This window comes from Onychostoma macrolepis, chromosome 09 (assembly GCF_012432095.1).
Source record: "Onychostoma macrolepis isolate SWU-2019 chromosome 09, ASM1243209v1, whole genome shotgun sequence".
NCBI classification, from domain to species: Eukaryota; Metazoa; Chordata; class Actinopteri; order Cypriniformes; family Cyprinidae; genus Onychostoma; species Onychostoma macrolepis.
The window spans coordinates 6,575,741-6,596,726 of record NC_081163.1 but is presented as its reverse complement, the minus strand read 5'-3'; the positions used below and the strand labels follow the sequence as shown (position 1 = coordinate 6,596,726).

Sequence of the window (20,986 nt, the reverse complement as noted above, 5' to 3'; positions counted from 1 at the left end):
TATATATACGTGTGTGTGTAACATTTAACTACATTTAAAAAAAAACATAAATCACTTTTTCATCATTTCAGGCCATGTGTATTTGTCTCTGACCCCCATACAGAGTGCTGAAAGGAGACGGTGTAATGAACACCAGCAGGACGATGGAAGGGGAAACGCTGATCCTGCCTAGCCATGGCAGTGGCATAAAGCGTCAACCAGGTTTCCTGCTGAGTGGTGTCGTTACATAATAAAAGATACAGTGACCCCTGCAAACTTTGCCGTGCCGGGGCCCCCTTTGCGGCCGTATGGAGTTAACATCCCAGCCTTGAAAAGAAATAGTTCTCAGCTATTAAAATACCTCTGAAAATGGGATGCTTATCAAATAATACGAACCAGATTGCCCCGTTTTCCTTCTAGCCTGGCAGGGACTGTAGTTGAGAAGATATCTACACCTTTCATGTCGCTTTTGAAGTCTGTGACATTATACGGGCTTTGAGCGTCTGGGAATGTTGCGTGGTTATACAGGCTCTGAGAAAGAGCATTGGTTTCTAGGGTCAGGGTCATTTCGGACTAAACCGTGTACGTGGTCCGAAAAGATCACTGCGTTCTTCCACGATCAGCAAGGACAATCTGCTATCCCATTTCCAAATTGCTTGCCAAAGTCATGCTCTGATGACACACCGCTGTCATTCTAGGGAGCACGGGTGAGTATTTTAGAAAATGTTGCGGAATATCTTTTCGTGATTTTCCAGCATTAAAGGGTCCATCTGATTTAACTGCAGCAAACTTTGAGACTCTACCAGGCGTTCGAATCTGCTCTGTCAAAACCAGTTACCATCACAGACAGGTCTGCTACTTCAGACAGCCGTACGGTCCTCAAAAGCAGCCCAGGACATGAGAGAGAGAGCAGCATTTGGTGAATGTTTAGGGGAAGGGAGGGCAGGTGAAGGTCAATGCTTTTAATATTCTTCTGTATGTGGGTAAGGGTGGCCGAGCTCCCAGAAGACTCTCAAATGACAATTTCAGGTGGAGTGTGTATGTATGTGTTTGTCTTAAATGTGTGCCTTCTTTTCACTGGACTGGCTGATTGCAGCAAAGCCTTTGGTTCACATCAAAAACTTTTAGTCTTGACAAGATACAAAGACTTTGATCCAACTCTGACTTAATAACAACGGATGACATGATTGTAATGTAATGCTCCAGCACAGAGATGGAGAACCCGAGTGCAGTGGTTTTATATAACAAAACAATTGCTGAACAGTAGGATAATCTAGCATAACTCAGAAACATAAACCAAGATACTATTACCAAAGACATTAAAGTTAACCGTTAGCATTTACATACAAGACCAGACAAAGAATAAAGACACTAGAACAAAAGCATATGTGGAAGAGTATTTTTTTTTTTTAGAAGTTTGGATGACTTGTACTATTACAAAGGCTTATTTTCACCACGGAAAAATAAGTAATTCCGTCTTTTTTTCTCACAATTTGGATTTTTTCCCCCTTGCAATTCTGAGATGTAAAGTCTCAGATGAGATGTAAACGCAAGAGTTTCTAACTCTTGACTCACAATTCTGAGAAGAAAAGTTGGAATGTGAGATAACAAAAAGTTTGAATTTGCAATGACCTATTTTATTCCATGATGGGGGGAACAATTGATATAAACTCTTGATTTTTAAGGATTTCAGAAAGTCAGAATTACAAGAAAAATGCCAGATGTGAGCTTTTTGACTTTCTCTTGTTTTTTCCCCACAATTCTGAGTTTACAACAAGCAATTCTTACAATTCTGAGGGGGGAAAAAAAGTCAGAATTGACTTTTTATCCCATGGTGAAAATAGGCTTTCATACCGCCTTTCATTGTAAAATAAATTCCAAAATATACATTTGTGTTAGATAGAAGGGGGAAAAAAATCAACAAAATGTTTTTTGTGGGTGGACTATCCCTTTCAGACAGTCCTTTCTTGCCTTCCTCTATAATGATTAACCTGACCCTTATGGTGGCTTAAAAATGCTTGGAAACTAAATATTAAAAATAACATGTTTGTATGAACCCAAATATATTTACCCATTCACGCTCTGTGGGGCTCTAGGGAAGGTCACAGGTTAAATATGTAAATATGGTATATTTCTGAGGTTTTTAATATTTTTCCCGCGTTTCAGGCTGACAGACATTGAGATGCACCGACTCTGTGCAGGCTGGTGAAGAGGAATTCTTCATATGCTAATCAAGGTTGAGTAAACATTTCATGGCATGCTTGTGCAGTATTACCGTCTGTCTTTGACATTTAAGTCTGGCGGTCACAGTCATGCGCGCATTCTTTCGGCATGGCTCATATTCTTCGTGTCCAGTCCAAGAAGTCTTCCCTCGCGCTGCTTTTTCAGGAGGAAATTATTTTTCATTGCCCCCGAAAGAGCAGTGCCTTGCCAAGCAGTGTTGCTCTACGTTCTGCCGGTGTGATGCCAAGTCCTCTCTCCCTCGGTTCCTCAGGCACGCCGAAGGCTTCCTTTAACCCTGCCGAGACACAACAGAAGTGAATAGTTCTGATCTTCAACAAGAATGAAATTCACATACCTGCACTCACCATAACAAATGCAGTTTCAGTATATGAAACTGCATTGCAACAAAAATGTTTTTGATTGACGCTTACCTTTACACAAGCTACCACACTACAAAGATATAAGACAACTATTAAAATGGGGAAAATAAGTTACGTTCTCGCTTTTAAGTCGCATGTCCATTGGAGGTCAGTGTTATTTATCCCTTCACAACCTTGTTTTCATCTGCATTTCATATTGTGAAATACAATTTGGCATCTAACTTGACTATAGTCATATACAGCATACTGATATTAAAGACACTCGATTACAGTCACAAGTCAACTCTGATTAATCTGTCTGCATTTTTTTTTTGGGGGCAAGGTGCAATATTCTACATTGTGGTCACCTCAACACATTTTGTTGCGTCCAGTTATATATAACTTGTAGTTTCAAAGGTTTAAGCAATTTGATCTGAGCAAGAGTAACAAACAAAAAAACAGCTCAAGTGTGTGATATTTATGCAACAATTCAGTAAACAGGGAGTTAATATTGAGTAACATTTCACATGTAATTGTCTGTTTTTGCTCCATCAACGCAAATAGTTTCGGCAGGACCATTTGGCGTCTCCCAGAATCAATGACTCATTTAAAAGACATTATTTGAGTCATTCCAGTATGAATCAGTGTTTTGAACAAATCATTTGACGAATGATTCAGTGATTCACTCATAAAGACAGCACTTGTCGCCACCTACTGGCTAATGCATCAATGTAATCTGCAGAAAATATCGCTGAAAAAAAACCACCACTATAACACAAAGACCAAAACGGAGGTGTATTAATAGGCCTACTATATACTGTAGAAATAATAATATGAGTATGTTATTCCAGTTCAATTTGGTGCTTACTAGCGGTGCAAAAAAATTACACTTCAGTTTCAGGTGTTATTTTGAATACAGCTATTTCTGTTTGAAAAAAGCAGAGCAAATAGCAAACAGTTTTTTTATTTTTTATTTCTTGTCTCAAGTTTTTGAGCATTATAAAGTGCAATATTATCCCTTTGTAGTTGGTTGTCTTTCTATTGTGTCCACGTAACTGTCACTTCTGACGTAATGTGACTGCAAATAATCCTTAAGTGTAATTTCGGCAGCATTCTTTGCTCTTGAGGTTTCTTTTGAAGAGTTTGTTTTCCTTCCATTTTCTTGAAACTGAATTATTATAGACTTCACATAAATGTCACCATTAAAGTAGGCTACCCACATGCATTCCCCTTTGACCAGTCAGCAGAGCATGTCGGGTGGTGGAAAGAAAACGCTGTTGCTGTGATCCCGATGAGTCCACAGCCAACACAGGATTAGCATTTTATTACAATATCTCATCACACATCGACACACAAGCTCACCTTCACTTACTGTTCGCTCTTCGCTGAAATTTATGCAGGTTTTTGGCAAGATGTAAACTCTTAGGCCAGCTGCCATGTAAAATCACCCACAGATGTACAGAAAGTACTTGGATTCGCTGTTGAGTTTAACCTGTGCCCTGCGGGCAAATGGAAATGGGTGGAAGGTGACGGTTTTATGTTTTCTATAACTAATCGGAAACTAACACTGCTTTGCAATTATTGGAAGAGTTTCACATAGGTCTATTATTGTGCTATCAATGTCTGATTAAACCGCCTCTAAACAAAACACAAAAACGACTGTGGTTGATCGCTTTAGATGTCAATCAAACAGCCTTTTCCTGTTTAAGTAGTCGTTTCTGAGACAGAATAAGCTGCAATGTGGACCAGGCTTTATGCCACATGTCAAAAATCTGTCTATGCAAGACTTATGTCTGTTCAGCTGGCTCACACTCTGTGTGCATCATGTGAAATGACTCATTCGTTTTGATTCATGTTTACCTTTTGCGATCTGTTTCTTATAATCTTTTTACTTTTTTTGTAGTAGGATTAAAGCCTGACAGTGTTGGCAACAACTGAAACACAGGAAAAGAAACACCTTCTGAACAGATTGTGAGTCTCAGAGCAGAAGACCTGATCGTGTGTGAAGGTCTGTGTAGTACATGAACAGAAGACCTTAAACCCTGTAATAACTTTATGATGTTTCCACCGCTGACAGACTGCTGTTGATTTAAATATAAAAACAAGCCTTATGTCATCTAACGCTGGTGCACACTGTTTTTTCCCCCCCTATATTTTACAATGTTACTTGTCAAAAAGTTCATGACTCCTGTGAGATCTTGAGTAAAAGTCAGATTGTGCAACATTAACTTTTATATCAGACTGTATGATGTAAGGTTTTCATGACTGACAGCATTGACTTGGCTTTCTGACGTCCTCATTTTGACACGCAAAACTGAAATATAACAACGCAAACTCAAGAAAGCATTGTGCTAATGTTGGAAATATTTTGAGTGTCTGGAGTCTGTCATGACTGGGTGAATAAGCGAGAAGTCTTCATTCTTCAGAGCAAACATGAGGTGTATTTGATCAAAATCCATTGAATTTATGGTAAAAAAGTGGAAGCTGTGGTTGCTAAAACTTTACAACTTTATAAAAAACTTTATTTAAACACTGTGGTAGCATGGTAAGTGGTAAATTTCACAGATTGAATTTATACAGTAAAAACATTTAATTAACTGAAATAAAGTTTTTTAGAAGGTTTACAATGTCATAAACACAAATACAAAACACCGTCATCGTCATTAAAATAATGCAATAAACATTAATTTAACAACATAAGATGTAACAAAACCCTAATGTACATGACTTGATAAGAAAAGAAAAAAAACTAAGAAACATTTCATTTAAATGAAAAACCATCAAATGTTTTGCTGTAATTTTACTGTAAAATTGTATAAAATGTCCCATTATAGTTATCAGAATATTTCACTACATCGAGTAAGGGAACTTACTGTCAATCAGCATTTTTACTGTTAAATTAGTAATGATTTTTTTTAAGTGTACAATGGAAAAGTCCAACTAAATATTAAGCTAGTATTAACGTTTTAAAAATCTCCCTTTCTTCACGGATATGTCAATAATTGTTGTGCTTCTGTTGAGTCTAGTATTAGTTGACTGCAAAAACAGAACTTAGAACTTAGTTTGAGGTTGAGATTCATCGTAAAGGCAATAGATTGGTGAGCATGTGAACCTTAAACAACCTTATTGTCTCAGACGGCACAACTGTGGCTAAAACCTGGCCTTAATTTGCTTTCTTCTGTATAATGACCGTCCACTCTTGATTTCTCCCACAGTGATCTAATGCTGCACAAAACAGCAGCTCATTTTGTCATGCTTGTAGTTTGTTTCTTATACAACTCCTCCTCACCATGTTAAATTAAAGTTTTACCACAATAGACGTGACCTTTTCCCAGATCTTGAGGGTTGTGGCTATGAGCGATTATGGTCGTTTGGCTTCTGTTAAGGATGCTTCTTTGTGTTGGTCTTGCAGAAAGAGTCTGTGGAGACTGCAGCATATTTGAAGCAAAATTACTTGTACTAACAACAATGCAAATTATATGAGCATGCAAATTGTAGTATGGCTTAACACTAAGGGCAGTAGGGGAATTAATATTATTAATATTATTTTATACTTTTCATGTGTAAGGGAGTGTGGAGAAAGCTGTGCCAGTACTTTAACTAATATGGTTCCCACAGGCCACAATCATGAAATCTAAAAAAAAAAAAATTGTCATTGCCTTAAGTGATGGAAATTCATGAAGTATAGGAAAATGATTGACTGATTGAATAGTCATATTTTAATTTGAAATATAAATCTTTTTTTCACATATTACACCATGATACAACTTTACATGATGCAACTGATCATTTCAGTTGATGATAATTATTGAGCATCAAACTCTTCAGACTACCTGTGACATCGGATCTTATTTTTATTACTTTTTGAGAGTCACTCTTGCTTCAAACAAAACCATCCAATATTTTCATCTCTTAATTGAACAATAGCAACCAATGCTCAGATATCTATGACATGTATGATATATTATATATGTGCTAGACAACACTATAAATACAGCAAAATCAAAAGTTGAGAGAACAAACGTTTAAGGCAACCAGCTTCAGCAAATTTTTGAGTTTTCTCAGCTGGTTGCCTTAAACTTTTAAGTTTGCCCAATTTTATTTATTTATTTTTATTTTTTTACAGTGCATAGCTAAATCTAAGTCCAGAGTCGCACCTGTATCATTGTTACATCGTCCTGGCCTAAAACTCTCTCTATGGTAAAACTTTACTCTCTGTAAAGCTGCTTTAAAATGATGCAAATTGTGATGCAAACTTTGACTATAGCTTTGCCTATAACTCTTTATTCATTGTCTACACTGTAAAAAAAAAAAAGTTGAGTAAACTTAAAATAATAAGGCAACCTATCGCAAGCGCTTTTTTGAGTAAACTCAACAAACAGGGACTGAAGTCCACCCAACTCAAAAGATTACGTTAAGGTTACAAGTTGACACAACATAAATTGTCATGTTTACCTAATGAATTACAGAACTAAATATTTTTGTTTACTGAACAAATAGGCCTAGACTGATTTATTATATATTATTTAAATAGTCTAATTAAAGAAGAGACCATAACATAGGTCAAATAATTTTTTTTATTTAAACATTCTGTGTCCAATGCACAGCAATGACATAACAGTATCAAATATTGCCTTTTAACTTCTTAACATTATACACTGAATTCAATGCATTGAATGTTAAAGAAATCCACAAAACCGGTGTTAATTATACCATACAATGTTAGCTGTCCTGTGACATGAGGCACATTTGCAAATGTACTTAACATTTTTGGTAGATTTTAAAGTAACAATTATGTGAAAACTTCTATTCTGCATATTTTAACATCAACCTAAATGTTCCTCAAAAACAATTTGCCATTATATATATAAGAAAAATAAAGCATCCGAGTACACTACAAACCCTACTCAGCAGCTATAAGTACACTGTACTTTTTCTTGTCAGAACATACACTGATATGCCTGTAATCGAATCTTGACCCAGATCTTTGGAAGTAGAGTGTCTACACAGAAATAAAATACAATTACTTTGTCCAGGAAAAAAAAAAAAAAACACTAGGAGAAACTCCAGCCTGAAGAGATCGTTCACCCAAAATGAAAGTTTTTCATCATTTACTCTAATTTACAACTGAGTTTTTCTAAACCTGACTTTCTTTCTTCTTTTGATCACAGAAGATGATATTGTGAAGAATGCTGATAACCGATCAGTTGAAGGTAGTCACTGACTGGCTGCCATAGGATTAAAATATTATGACAGTCAACCCTTTAGTTGTCAGCTTTCTTCACAATATCTTCTTCTGTGTTCAAGAAAAGAAAGAAAATCACAGGTCTGGAACAACATGAGAGTGAGTAAATAATGAACTTTCATTTTGGGTGAATTTTCCCTTTAAGGCAAAGGCTGAAACAATCAAACAAACAAATAAACAAAAACCTTAGCAGTAATTAGCACACTGAATGAAAACAGGTGTTTTTGTAGTCATTAAGTATAAAAGTATTAAAAAAGCCAACGCAAGAACGTCATTTAAGTGGCTTCATCCATTTAGCAAAGTTTGATTTCAATGACTGCACTCTAGCTGAGCAGGTACCACCTAGATCCATGATGACTTCAAAAGTGTACTTCAATTCTTTCAGATATTCCATGTTAAATGCATATAAGAGGCCAAACAAATATGCAAATGCAGATGGAAGATCTTTAATGTCCTCAAGCACAATGGCCTCCTCCAAGATTATGGCCATGTTGATAACAGTGGGCTGCGATGTAACACCGGCAACATCATCTTCCTCCACAGTCAGAATTCCAATCTTTACACCTTTGGTGCAGCAGTTCACAGAATTCGTATCCTGGGAGAATAATGGATGGGAGGTAGGTATTAATGGAAGTGTAAATTTACATATAATAATAATAATAATAATTACTATTATTATTTAGAGGTGAGATGCAGTATTCAGACAGAATGGTTCACTGGGCAAATTCCAAATGGAAGTGATAATCCCTATGTCCTACTCCTTCAAAAGGTAGAGTCCTTGGAGTGGGGACTTTTGGGTGAGCAGGGCACGTGCCTGCCCTTCCATTGGGAATTTGCCCGTGAACTGCTCTGTACGAATACACGTATCACACACCCTATTATTATTATTATTATTGTTTGTTGTGTAAATAAACTGAATACATGTAAAATATATATAGTTTACAAATGGATTTGGAAATAGGGTATGAAAATGGTAATTTACCAGGCATATCTTGAGCAAATTTGCTGACTTCTCAAGCAGGAAAAGTAGCAATCCCTCAAGAGCCGTTGTTTTACGATGTTTGGTAATGTCACTCACCTTAAAAACAAAAACAAAAACAAACAAACATATATTTTGTTTATAAAATCTGCATTTGTTCTTTCTGCTTTAGGAGGTGAAGGTACAGTACACCCAAAAATGATTCTGTCATCTTTTACTCTAACCCACGTTAATCCAAACCCATATAATATAGGAAGATGTCTACACGGTCAATGCATTTTTTACATGATAAATAAAATACAGTCGATTATAAAACATGATAACTACGTACCAGTGATTTTATAGAAAAGCTGGATTTATCTGGCACGTCAGCTTTGAAAAGAACTCAATGTGCACAACATCAGAAACACGCTGCAAAATAGATTAGGCCGTCAGTTTGAGAAGAGCAAAACATTAATTATACATGGCAAATAAAATACAGTCGATTATGAAAAATAAAAAAGTACTTACTTAATTTTATAGAAAAGCTGGATCGATCAAGCACGACGCCACTCGTCCTTCACGTTAGCATCGACAACCACACAAAAGTGCGCGAAAACAGAAACACGCTGCAAAATAGATTAGGCCGTAAGTTTGAGAAGACCACATTCATTATACATGGCAAATAAAATTGATCGATTATAAAATATTATTACTACATACCAGGCACGATATCACCCTCATCAGCATCAACATTTTGAAATCTGCGCCATACAGCCAAGTAGCTGAAGTATCAAAGTGCGCATGCGTTAAAGGTTCAAACTGCGCACGCGCTAACAAGAAACGTTAGAATCAATGAAAACTTAAACTTCTTAGTTAGATCAACAAAATATTGCATGTTTTTAACATTTAAGCAACGAATTTGTTGAATCAACTTAGTATAATGCATGAACACTTCCAATGAAAATATCATAGTTCATTTTACTGTTTTATGTTTATTAGGAGGACTTTTGAAAGTTGGCTTTTTTACAGTGTAGAAAACAACTTGGGGGGGAAAAAGCAGCAACTTACACCATTATCCACTATATGTGCTGGTTGATTTGATGATGTGGAGCATTGCTGCAGAAACACTGTTAGGTTTACACAATGTTTGGCTTTTTTCGCTTTACTGCATCTGTGCCTTCCATGCAAATGCCTCGCCATATCTTAGGCATGCAAGTGCAAACAAGCTGGCACAGCGCCCTGGTGCTCCAGACCCCACTCTGAGACCTGCCACTTACTTCCGCTAACTTATCCTTTCCACTGAAACCATGCAGACCTCCAAATTGCTCTCAGATGTCAGCCTGGTGTATATAAAAAAAAGTGTGCTTTTTCCTCTGGGATGAATTATTCATTGGAATTCATTAAAAGAATCTTATTTTTATTTTTATTTTTTTTGATGATATATTTATTTATTTTCATAAATGTTGTCTACTTTATAATATAAAATAATATTGTAATATGGTGGACATTTCATATATTAGAAATATATAAGCTGTTGTGAAATAATTTGACAGTACCTGTACATATAAGCTTTTTTATTTTTGAATGACAACTAAAAATTGGACTCATATAACAAACTAACTAAAGTAATATCTAGCATTTCACAATGCAATACTTGGCATCCTGGTATTGGAAAGCCTTATGAAGGAAGCTATAAAGAGCAGTCATTACTCTTTTAGATGAGATGTGTCCACCTCTTCTTTCTGCTTTATAGAGCTCCTCCAAAACCACAGATTACTTTTCTTAAATGCCAGCTGATGGACACATTACTCTAACCTAGAGTTTGTTTACCTCTGGAATTTAATGACATTCTCATTGATACTTATTGCATTATTGTTTATATTACTTAAAACCACCATATTTTTCCCATTTTACCCCTAAATGAACTTTTAATGCACAAATAAAATTAACCAAATAAATTGTTGAAAAAGCGCTGTCTGAATAAAATGCCCTGTGTTTTACAGTGTACCCTTCATGCAGTTTTGTTTCGAAACAGCCTCATCTGTTATGAAGCAAATCTGTCTGATAATAAGCCAATAATGCATCTCTTTTGTTGGTTATGTTTGGAAGCTTCACCTGAAACAGATGAGCAATACTAATAATAGCCTTCTCCGATCTATGATTTACCAAACGTAGTTGCACTGACTCACGGGGGCTTTACTCATTCAGTGATTATTCATGAGAAAGATATTTTGAACACTGACATAAGTCATTTAAACAATGTTTTCGGGATGAAATAAGCTGTTCTTCATGGGCTGAGTCATTTTATTAATGTTTCTGTTATAGTGACCCAGTCTCTAAGGCTCCAGGATCATGGCACAATTATTTTGTTCTCATCATCTGTGGTTTCTAAAGGGTTTTATGATATCCAGCTCAATATGCACCCACAGATTTCTAAGCTGATTTTGATTTCACAACTTCTAATAAAAGATTGTTTTGTTGATAAAGTTTTGTTGGGGGTTTTTTTCTTTGTCTTTTAACGTGTCAACATTTGTTTTTATGTTGTATAAAATGATTTTTCCCCACCTTTTTTTAAAACCATTCTACAGTATACTATGGTTATATTTCCTCAAAAAGAATAAGAGCATGACTACACTTTCTGAGCAGGTTCCTTGTGTAGCTTGTTTCCAGATTGTCCTCATCTTCCAGAAAAGCCGATAATGATCGAACAGGCCATCTTCTCAAAATGAGAAACAACACCACGATGCAGTGATTAGTGCTTACGTGTTCCACTTTTTCTTAACCAGGTGACCCCTGCAGCCTCTGGACTGCTCAAGCTACAACCAGTGTATTGGCCGCACCTGTGCGGTGGAAAAGGGCCCTTTGGTCTTTACCTTATCGGGTGATGATAAAAGATGGATCTAACCATCCACAGATGACCGGTCAACACGATCATCCTTGCAGAAGAGCACCTCAGTCTTTTAGCACGGGCCGAAAGAGTTGGGTATCTGGGCCATCTCTTTCTTCAGCCACACATACTCAAGAGCTGGAGAGCTTTGACCCCCCTGAACCTTAAGGCCATTCAGCAGCTCAGTTGCAAGAGTTTGAGATCTGCTGGAACAATTAACACCCCCTTCCATAAACTCACTCTGAGAGGGAGAAAGAGATAAAGAGATTCTTCTTTTAACAGGGAGTGAAGATTTGGAACAGTGGATCTGATCCAAAACCTAGTGAGCTGCTTCACTGTCTACTGTATGCTTCCAAGTCGGCATTATAATAACTCAAATGCAGTCTCATAAGCAACCGATTTGCAGTATTTGCATAATAGGCAGGAATACAAGTGTCATATAAAAAGTGCTCCTACAGTCATAGAAAAACCATGGGAATTTATAAAAACTTAATAGTCATGGAAATGACTAAATATACACTGTAAAAAATTTCAAGCGGTTTCAACTAATTATTATTTATTATTTATATATAGTTATTCCACAGAAATTCTGACCTCAAAGTGTTATCTGAATTGTTATTTTTAAGCTGGCTCAATCTAAACTGAACTAGTTTTATAGTCCATTCAACTAAAATGTTGTAATTGGTCAAAAATTTTGAAGACTACAACAAGTTATGTAAATTAAAATTTAACCATTTACTCTATGTTTTTGATACCTCAACTAAGATTTATTATTTGGGCATCATAAGAAATTGCTGGTAAACTACATAAACATATTTTTATAGTTTAACAAAATTATTAAAAATGATTAACTGGTGTATATCAATCACTAAAAACACACATTACAACACATAATAGCCTTTATTTAATAACAATCTCCATTTATAACATTTTTCATACAAACTGAACATACAGGAATGAAGAAAGAAAAAGTCACCTACATCTTGGATGGCCTAAAGGTCAGTAAATTAACAGCAAATTTTCATTTGTGGGTGAATTATCCCTTTAAAGCTCCAGTTGACAAACATTACATCTGTAATACAACTGAAAAATTCAGTTTAAACTTTGTTTAAAGAACTAACAAAAAACTAAACAAAATGTTAGCAAACAAACATTTAAAAATATTATTACTGCTCACAATTACATCTTTAATATGAGGCAGAAGTCAAAAAAAAAAGTTACAGTATATACAAACATATCAAGTCACCTTTTTTATATAGCGCTTTATACAATACTGATTGTGTCAAAGCAGCTTTACAGAGTCAAACAGGAAAATAGTTTGTCAATAATGCAAGAGGACATTAACAAGTCATTTTTCCAGTTAATGTCAGTTCATTGGTGATTCAGTGTTGACATCATCCAGTTTAGCTCTCTTCCAATAATGTCTGTGCAATCAGCCAAGCATCCCCAAATAAGCAAAACAAAGGCAACAGCAGCAAGAACCCAAAACTCCATCGGTGACAGAAATGGAGTAGAAAACCTTGGGAGCAACCAGGCACAGTCGGGGGGCAGTTCTCCTCTGGCCAGACGAAACCAGCATGGCGGGTTAAATTCTAGGCTGCAACACAGGTCAGATTGAGCAGAGGACTTGTCTGGTTCTTCCCGATGGCTGAAGGGGTCTTCGCAGGGGATCTGTCTCTGGAGCTCATCTAGCTGACATGGTCTCCGCTGACATTCAGGGCTGCCAAGGTCATCTCTAGGTTCTTATCCACCATCTGATCTGGATTCAAACTGGATCTGGTGGCTACGGTGACCTCAGAATAAGAAAGAAACAGACTAATATTAGCATAGATGCCACTGAGAGCGGTAAAGCACATTATAATTGTAGTAAAAACTCTAAACATTTACACATATTACCTTGAATAAAAACAATAAACTCCTAGTCATGAAGGTACACACAGTATGTAGTTGCAGCAGAGCGGTCTGGTCACGAGCCAGTGTTTGGTGCCTTGGAAGAACTGACTGGGTTGCATCTGAAATCTTGCAATGATGACAAAGCACCACTGAAATATTTGGCCACACCCTGATGGAGAAAGAAAAGTACATTTTAAGTTCAAAAAATGAAATGATGCCTTTTAAATCATTTACAATGTATCAATATCAGTTAATTAAATTTGTGATGAAACAAAGTTGCAACCTTGTTTTTCTTTTTCATTGCACAAGCATTGATGCTGACTGGATTTGTAATAGAACATGTACATTTCAAATTATATGGCTAAGTTACCTCAAATAGCATAAAAATAATATCCAAATATAATGGTCCTGCCTGTTGTTGATAAATACCAGTGGTGACGTTTTACAAATTGATTGATCAATTGTCCCAGTGTTTACTGAGCCACGGTCTTTCCCTGTGCAGGAACTCGTGTGCACTATCTAGTGATTCACTACCTAGGGAACTGACTGAGACGCCTTGAACGGCCTTGTGAAATTCAGTTGTTAATTTTCATTCGGAACGACGAACATCTCTTCCGGCGCCTTCATGAGACCAGAAACGCCGTGTAAATGAACGTTAATCCGCCCCGTTTGATAAGAGCGACATTTCACCGTGGCTTGTTGTTAAGTCACGTTTAATGTTGTCTTTTTACTTCACGGGACAATTGCAAAAGTTTACACATGCAAAAACCCATTCAACCCGCCCATGTTAACTTAAAATAAGTGCATTTTGTGGTTTACATTAAGTTACACGTTTCATAGATTTCGGTTAACGTTGGTCGTATTAAGCATAATGGTTTAAAAAAAGAGAGAAAGACCGCACAATCTCTTCATTATCTATTCACTGCACGGAAACACAAAAATATAATACAATGCGACAAATTAAGCTACAATTCATTATAGTAACACAGCTTTTGATATTAAGTGTTTTATGGATTAAACAAGGTGAAAGACTACAATCTCTTCACTTAAATTTCCCTCAGACATAGGCTATACAACGCTTATTGGATGTTTTTATATACAGTGGTGTGAAAAAGTGTTGGCCCCCTTCCTGATTTTTACATTTTTTTGCATATTTGTCACTTAAAAGATTCAGATCATCAAACAAATTTTAATATTACACAAAGATAATGCAAGTAAATACAAAATGCAGTTTTTAAATGATGATTTCATTTATTAAGGGAAAAAAGCTGTCCAAACCTACCTGGCCCTACGTGAAAAATTAATTCATAAAAAAGGTCATAAAAGAACCCAGAACAACATCTAAAGAACTGCAGGCCTCACTTGCCTCAATTAAGGTCAGTGTTCATGATTCAACAATAAGAAAGAGACCAGGCAAAAACAGCATCCACGGGAGAGTTCCAAGGCAAAAGCCATTGCTGACCAAAAAGAACACAAAGGCTTGTCTCACATTTGCCAAAAAATATCTTGATTATCCCCAAGACTTTTGCAAATATTCTGTGGACTGATGCGACAAAAGTTGAACTTTTTGGAAGGTGTGTGTCTCGTTACATCTGGCGTAAAACCAACACAGCATTTCATAAAAAGAACATCATACCAACAGTCAAACATGGTGGTGGTAGTGTGATGGTCTGAGGCTGCTTTGCAGCTTCAGAACCTGGATGACTTCCCATAATTGATGGAACCATGAATTCTGCACTCTATCAGAAAATCCTGAAGGAGAATGTCCGGCCATCAGTTTGTGACCTCAAGCTCAAGTGAACTTGGGTTATGCAGCAGGACAATGATCCAAAAACACACCAGCAAGTCCACCTCTGAATGGCTGAAGAAAAACAAAATGATGACTTTGGAGTGGCCTAGTCAAAGTCCTGACCTGAATCCAATTGAGATGCTGTGGCATGACCTTAAAAAGGCGGTTCATGCTCGAAAACCCTCCAATGTGGCTGAATTACAACAATTCTGCAAAGAAGAGTGGGCCAAAATTCCTCCACAGCGCTGTAACAGACTCATTGCAAGTTATCGCAAAGCTTGATTGCAGTTGTTGCTGCAAAGGGTGGCACAACCAGTTATTAGGTTAAGGGGGCAAGCACTTTTTCACACAGGGCCATGTGGGTTTGGATTTTGTTTTCCCTTCATAATAAAAAATTTCATTTAAAAACTGCATGTTGTGTTTACTTGTGTTATCTTTGATTAATATTTAAATTTGTTTGACCTGAAACATTAAAGTGTGACAAACATGCAAAAAATTTAAAATCAGGAAGGGGGCCAACACTTTTTCACACCACTGTTGTAAGTTTGTGTATAGATATAGCCTATACGTTTTAAATAAAACATTTACACCTTTTAAATGTACGTTTTGATTCAGTCTAACGTTATGTAAAGTACAAACATTTATTCAGTTCCACTTGACTTACCTGACGCCTGAACTTGACATACACTGTCTTATATCCACTTTTCTTCGGATATACAACTCATAAAACACTTTCTAAATGTCCACTCAAAAAAATCGAGTATGTTGCATGATTTTCTCGTTTAAAAAATAACATTTATTTAGTGGGACTTACCTGACGCGTGAACTTGACAAGATGGCGGCGCTGTTTCTCCCGCGAAGTCACTCAGGCTCGTGCATGTGCAGAATGATCTGGGCTGCATTTACACTGCAGGTCTTGATGACCAATTCCGATTTTGTGACTATATCCGATTTTTTTGGACGACGTGCTTACATTTCTTTTAAAAGTGACCCGTATCCGATGTGTGCCTTTTACACTGCACTTGGTGAAACAAGCCAAAAATAGCATATGACATCACAAATCAATTTGAATAGTACATTAAGTTTAATTTATTGACATGTAATTCATATAGAAACGTTTTTAATGCAATAGTTACATCTATACATCAAAATAATTATATATCCTAGTACAAATTCTTCAGGACAGTGATGTACGGAGCTCCGCTGAAAGCTTGCGAGTGAAATAATACTCAGGTGGTAGATATTAAGCTGTGTTATTTTAGTAATTAAAACTAAATGCGTTCATCAGTGATTGTATATCAAAGGCAGGGACATGTTTGTGTGCATTTTATTTTGTGGTTTCAATGGAACGAACTGGACTGAAGCGCTCGTCTGAGCACGAGCCGCCGTCACTGACAACAGCACTCAGCGTGATTTCAAAAGCAACACATTTCAGCGTCAGACCGCCTTTTATTTAACACAAACGAACGAAATTAATACTCTGCTACTCAACTAGAGATGTTTCATTTTTTACAGGTTTGTCTGTACCGCGAAATGTTTCAAAAACCTCACTTTTCAATGACGTAGGAGTCGCATTTACAGGGGAATATCCGATCTGACCGCTTACACGGCAGGCGCAAGTGCACGTATCCGATTCAAATCTGATTTATTTCCACATATGAATGAGGCCTGAAACCGATCGGAGAATATCGGAATCCATGTGATTTTTTTCCTGCTTACACGGTCGTGGGCCATATCCGATCTGTGCCACATGGGAGGAAAAAATCGGAATTGGGTCACTTGAACCATGCAGTGTAAATGCGGCCTAAGTGTTGGCTGGATTTGTTTTTATTAGTTTAGTCAACATTTAGCATTCTGAATGTTGACTGGATTTGAAAATAACCATTAATTTAATGTTTTTAAAGTATATTTGTGCAGACTTATTAATATAACATGTCTTCTCAACTAAGCCCAGGCAATAAAATTAGTTAAACTTAAATATTTTTGCCCTTCCTACATTTTGTTAATTGGATTTTTTTACAGTGTAGGATGCTCTGCTTTTAATTATCTAATCAGTAAAATGTTTTTCCTTGTATACCTTGCAAGGCATTGTGATGTCACATTGGTGGGTGTGTGTGTGTGTGAATCGTTTGAGTCTTTCTTGTCAATGAATCGGTATAGCAGATACACAAATTGATCTGAATGATTCTTCAGCAAATTGATCTTAACCAGATAGATTTATTTCTAATCCAAGATCACAAATGACTAACAAAAATAATAATAATAATAATAATTTAAGGCTAACTTTCAGCCATAAATGACAAAGCACATACCTTAAGAAAATTTGTTTTAAAAATTACATTTAAACTTTTATTGCATTGAATGTTATTATATTTATGTATTGCAACATTTTTTCTTTCTTTGTCCCAGGGTTATTATTGTTAACTAAAACCATTAAAAATGGCGTTATTGAAATAAATTAAATATTAGCCTAACTGAAAATATTTTTTTCTTAAGCTGAAGAATTAAAACATCTAAAAATAAACTAAAACTAAAACTTGGGGATGTGGCTTTCTCTGCAGAATGCATAAATGATGCGGCCCTCTTTGAACATGCTTTAAGTGCTTATGGTCTTATAGTCCTGTCTATAGGTGTGGTCACATTAAATTTCGCAGGGAAATAAATCAAATAAAATAGCAATGTACAGTAGTCTACTAAAAGTTCGAACCAAGCAGTTTGCTGTTCGCCATCGCGACGATTCCGCGCGACCAACTTGGAACAGTAATCGCGTTCCTGTTGTAATGACTGGATTTTACCCGCGATAATTCACCGAACAACAGGTTTTGGAACAGAGCCAGAGGTTGTCAGAAGAGCCTATATGTTGATTCTAAAGGCGGCGGCTGACGCTTTGCCGTCTCTCCTGTGGTGTCCCTGCCCAGCCCACGGGAGGACTGTTTATGCAAGAAGATTTTATGAGGCTGATGCCTTTTCCAGACAGGACTGAGTGATGGAAAGGGCCGGAAAAGAGGGGAAAGTGTACCATAGGTTTAATGAGAGGAAGAGTCTGTGGTGGAGTATCACAGGCTTCCTCCCTGAACAGCTCTGGGAACTGTAGCTGCTGCAATGTTGAGGGTAAGGCATTACAAGTTATTTATTATTAATATTAATTAAAATAGCTGTTCTAGTTGAATATATTTTTAAAATGTAATGGCAAAACTGAATTTTTAGCAGCCATTAAATCAGTATTCAGTGTCACATGATCATTCAGAAATCATTCTGATATGCTGATTTGCTGCTCAAGAAACATTCTCATTAAAGTCGAAAACAGTATTTTTGTGGAAAATGTGAGCATTTTGTTGTTTATTTAGTGAATAAAAAAGTTCAATGGAACTGCATTTATTAAAAACAGAAATCTTTTGCAACATTATAAATGTGTATCCTGTCTCTTTAATCAATTTAATGCATCCTTGCCAAAAAATAAATAAATACAAAATCCTGACCCCAGATTCTTGGACAATATGTATTTTGGACTATGTCATATCAATTTTTGCACTTCTATTTTAAATGCATTTCCTGTTATAACCTGATTAGCTGCAATTGAGGTAATATTATAATGCAAATAACATACTTTGAAAATAACATTCCCTAACACTGCACAGGATGGACAAAAGCAGTCTCAATAGTTTCTAAATAGTGTCTTGCTAGTTATGGGTTGTCGAATAGCAAGATTATTCTGTATGTTCAGTTGCTTAAATAAAAGTGAAATTTCCTAATGTAACAGCCAGTCTGCTACTTACCGACAACTGAAATGAAACTGATGAGCATCCAACATGCAAAACCAAACCAATCCAAAGCTGAAAGCATGCCTTGGATATCAAGGTTCTCCAGACTGTAATATAAGGATGTTGTTTCTTTTCTTTCCCTCTCTGAACCCAATTACTAACTGAAATGTGCACCTGGAATGTGAGGAGGCGCACTGATTGTTTAGACATTTTGTTTATTTGGGCAGATCAAGGCGCTGATCCAACAGGCCAAACACACATATGCGGCACAAACAAATGACTTGGACAATCAGTTAGTTTGCATTGCTAATGTGATGAGACAGAATTAATTCCAACAACTGCAACACAAAGACCAAACAGTGCTAATGGAAAACAATGCGAGTCCAAAGTTTGGACACACTTCGCTGTATTTGTTAGTCAGGATCTTAAAACGCTGTTGATTGAAAGACTTTAGCTTAAATTCTAATTAGTTTTGTAGACAAATATAAATTGTGCCTATACTTTCATTTCTATACAAAACTTTATTTCTCTCTTTTTTCTTTTTGTAGTGGATAAGTGGGAGCGGATAGTGAAGGAAAACCATGCAGGCAGAAAGTGTGCATCATCTTAGAATGCACAAACTTTTGACATCTATAATGTGAATCAAAATCATTTTTGTTATAATGATGCCTTCAAATGTAGTTGATCAAAATGAGAGTTTAAAGCAAAAATGCACATAAGGAATAGTTCACCCAAAAATAAAAATTGGATAAAAATGTACTCACCATCAGACCATCCAAGATGTAGATTGCTTTGTTTCTTCATCAGAACGGATCATGCAGCTTTTCATTTCAAATGACGTTAATTGATGGACTGGAGTCTTGTGGATTATTGTGATGTTTTTAGCAGCTGTTTGGACTCTCATTGTGACGGCACCCATTCACTGCAGAGGATCCATTGGCAAGCAAGTAATGTAATGCTAAACTTCTACAAATCATTTCAGCTGAAGAAACAAGCTCATCTACATCTTGGATGGCCTGAGGGTGAGTACATTTCAGCAAATGTTCATTTTTGGGTCAACTATTACTTTAATCTGCACAGTTAGCTTTTGTCTAGCTTCTTGGCTGTTCATGCAGTAAGATTCAGTAATGTCCTGGAGCAGTCATGTTAAATCTTCAGCACTACATAAGCACTACTTAACATTGACGTCATTCTGCAGCTCGTTTTGGCCGGACACAATGATCATGATACGTAAGGCGGTACACCCACCTGATTGAACAGCATCATTTGATCATTTGATTTTCTCTTGCTCAAGCCCAATCGGTAAGTGTTCAGCAGACCAGAGATTTGTGTCGACACATTCAGTCGTTCTGGTCCGTGTGCTGGCATAACTAAACAGCATGGCTTATTAGCAAGGGCACTGCAACCTTTACAAAGCAATGCAATAGGAAACAAAAACAGTGAGAGTACAAACAAGTGGAGTAAACAAATCTAAGTTGACTGTGACCCCAGTCACTCTTAGAGGAGAGTTCAAAGTATATAATCACCCTGTACTGATAAAAATGATTGTGGTCCAAGTGTGTAGAAGTAAACAGCGCAGAACAATCACCGTCTCAACACAGCAGAGCATGTCTGACATATGAAAGCACTAACCGCAGATAAGAGCTCTAATAGCTTCAGTGGAAAAAACACCATTATTTCAGCACAAAAAGTTGTTTTTGATACTCTAGTTATCTGGAAAGATGACCACAACTTTGCAATAAGCCAAACAAAGAGAATGACAACATTCTTAATGTATCCTGTGCACTTTCTCTCAACAGAAAATACTGTATAATCAGACTGCCAAGGCGTCTGCTGCATGTCCAAGAGGGTCGCCATGATTTTGCCAAGTAAGACATGTTCCTGGATCA

General features: G+C 36.6%; 1 long non-coding RNA gene across 1 annotated transcript; it reads right to left on the bottom strand.

Annotated features, from left to right (window-relative positions):
• Positions 1-8,125: 8,125 nt before the first annotated feature.
• LOC131547381 (uncharacterized) lies at positions 8,126-9,504 on the bottom strand. The gene is made up of 5 exons (XR_009272918.1): positions 9,488-9,504; positions 9,296-9,393; positions 9,117-9,196; positions 8,789-8,884; positions 8,126-8,401 (listed from the first exon to the last, which is right to left on the bottom strand). It is a non-coding gene; the product is annotated as an uncharacterized LOC131547381 (long non-coding RNA).
• Between the last annotated feature and the right edge of the window lie 11,482 nt (positions 9,505-20,986).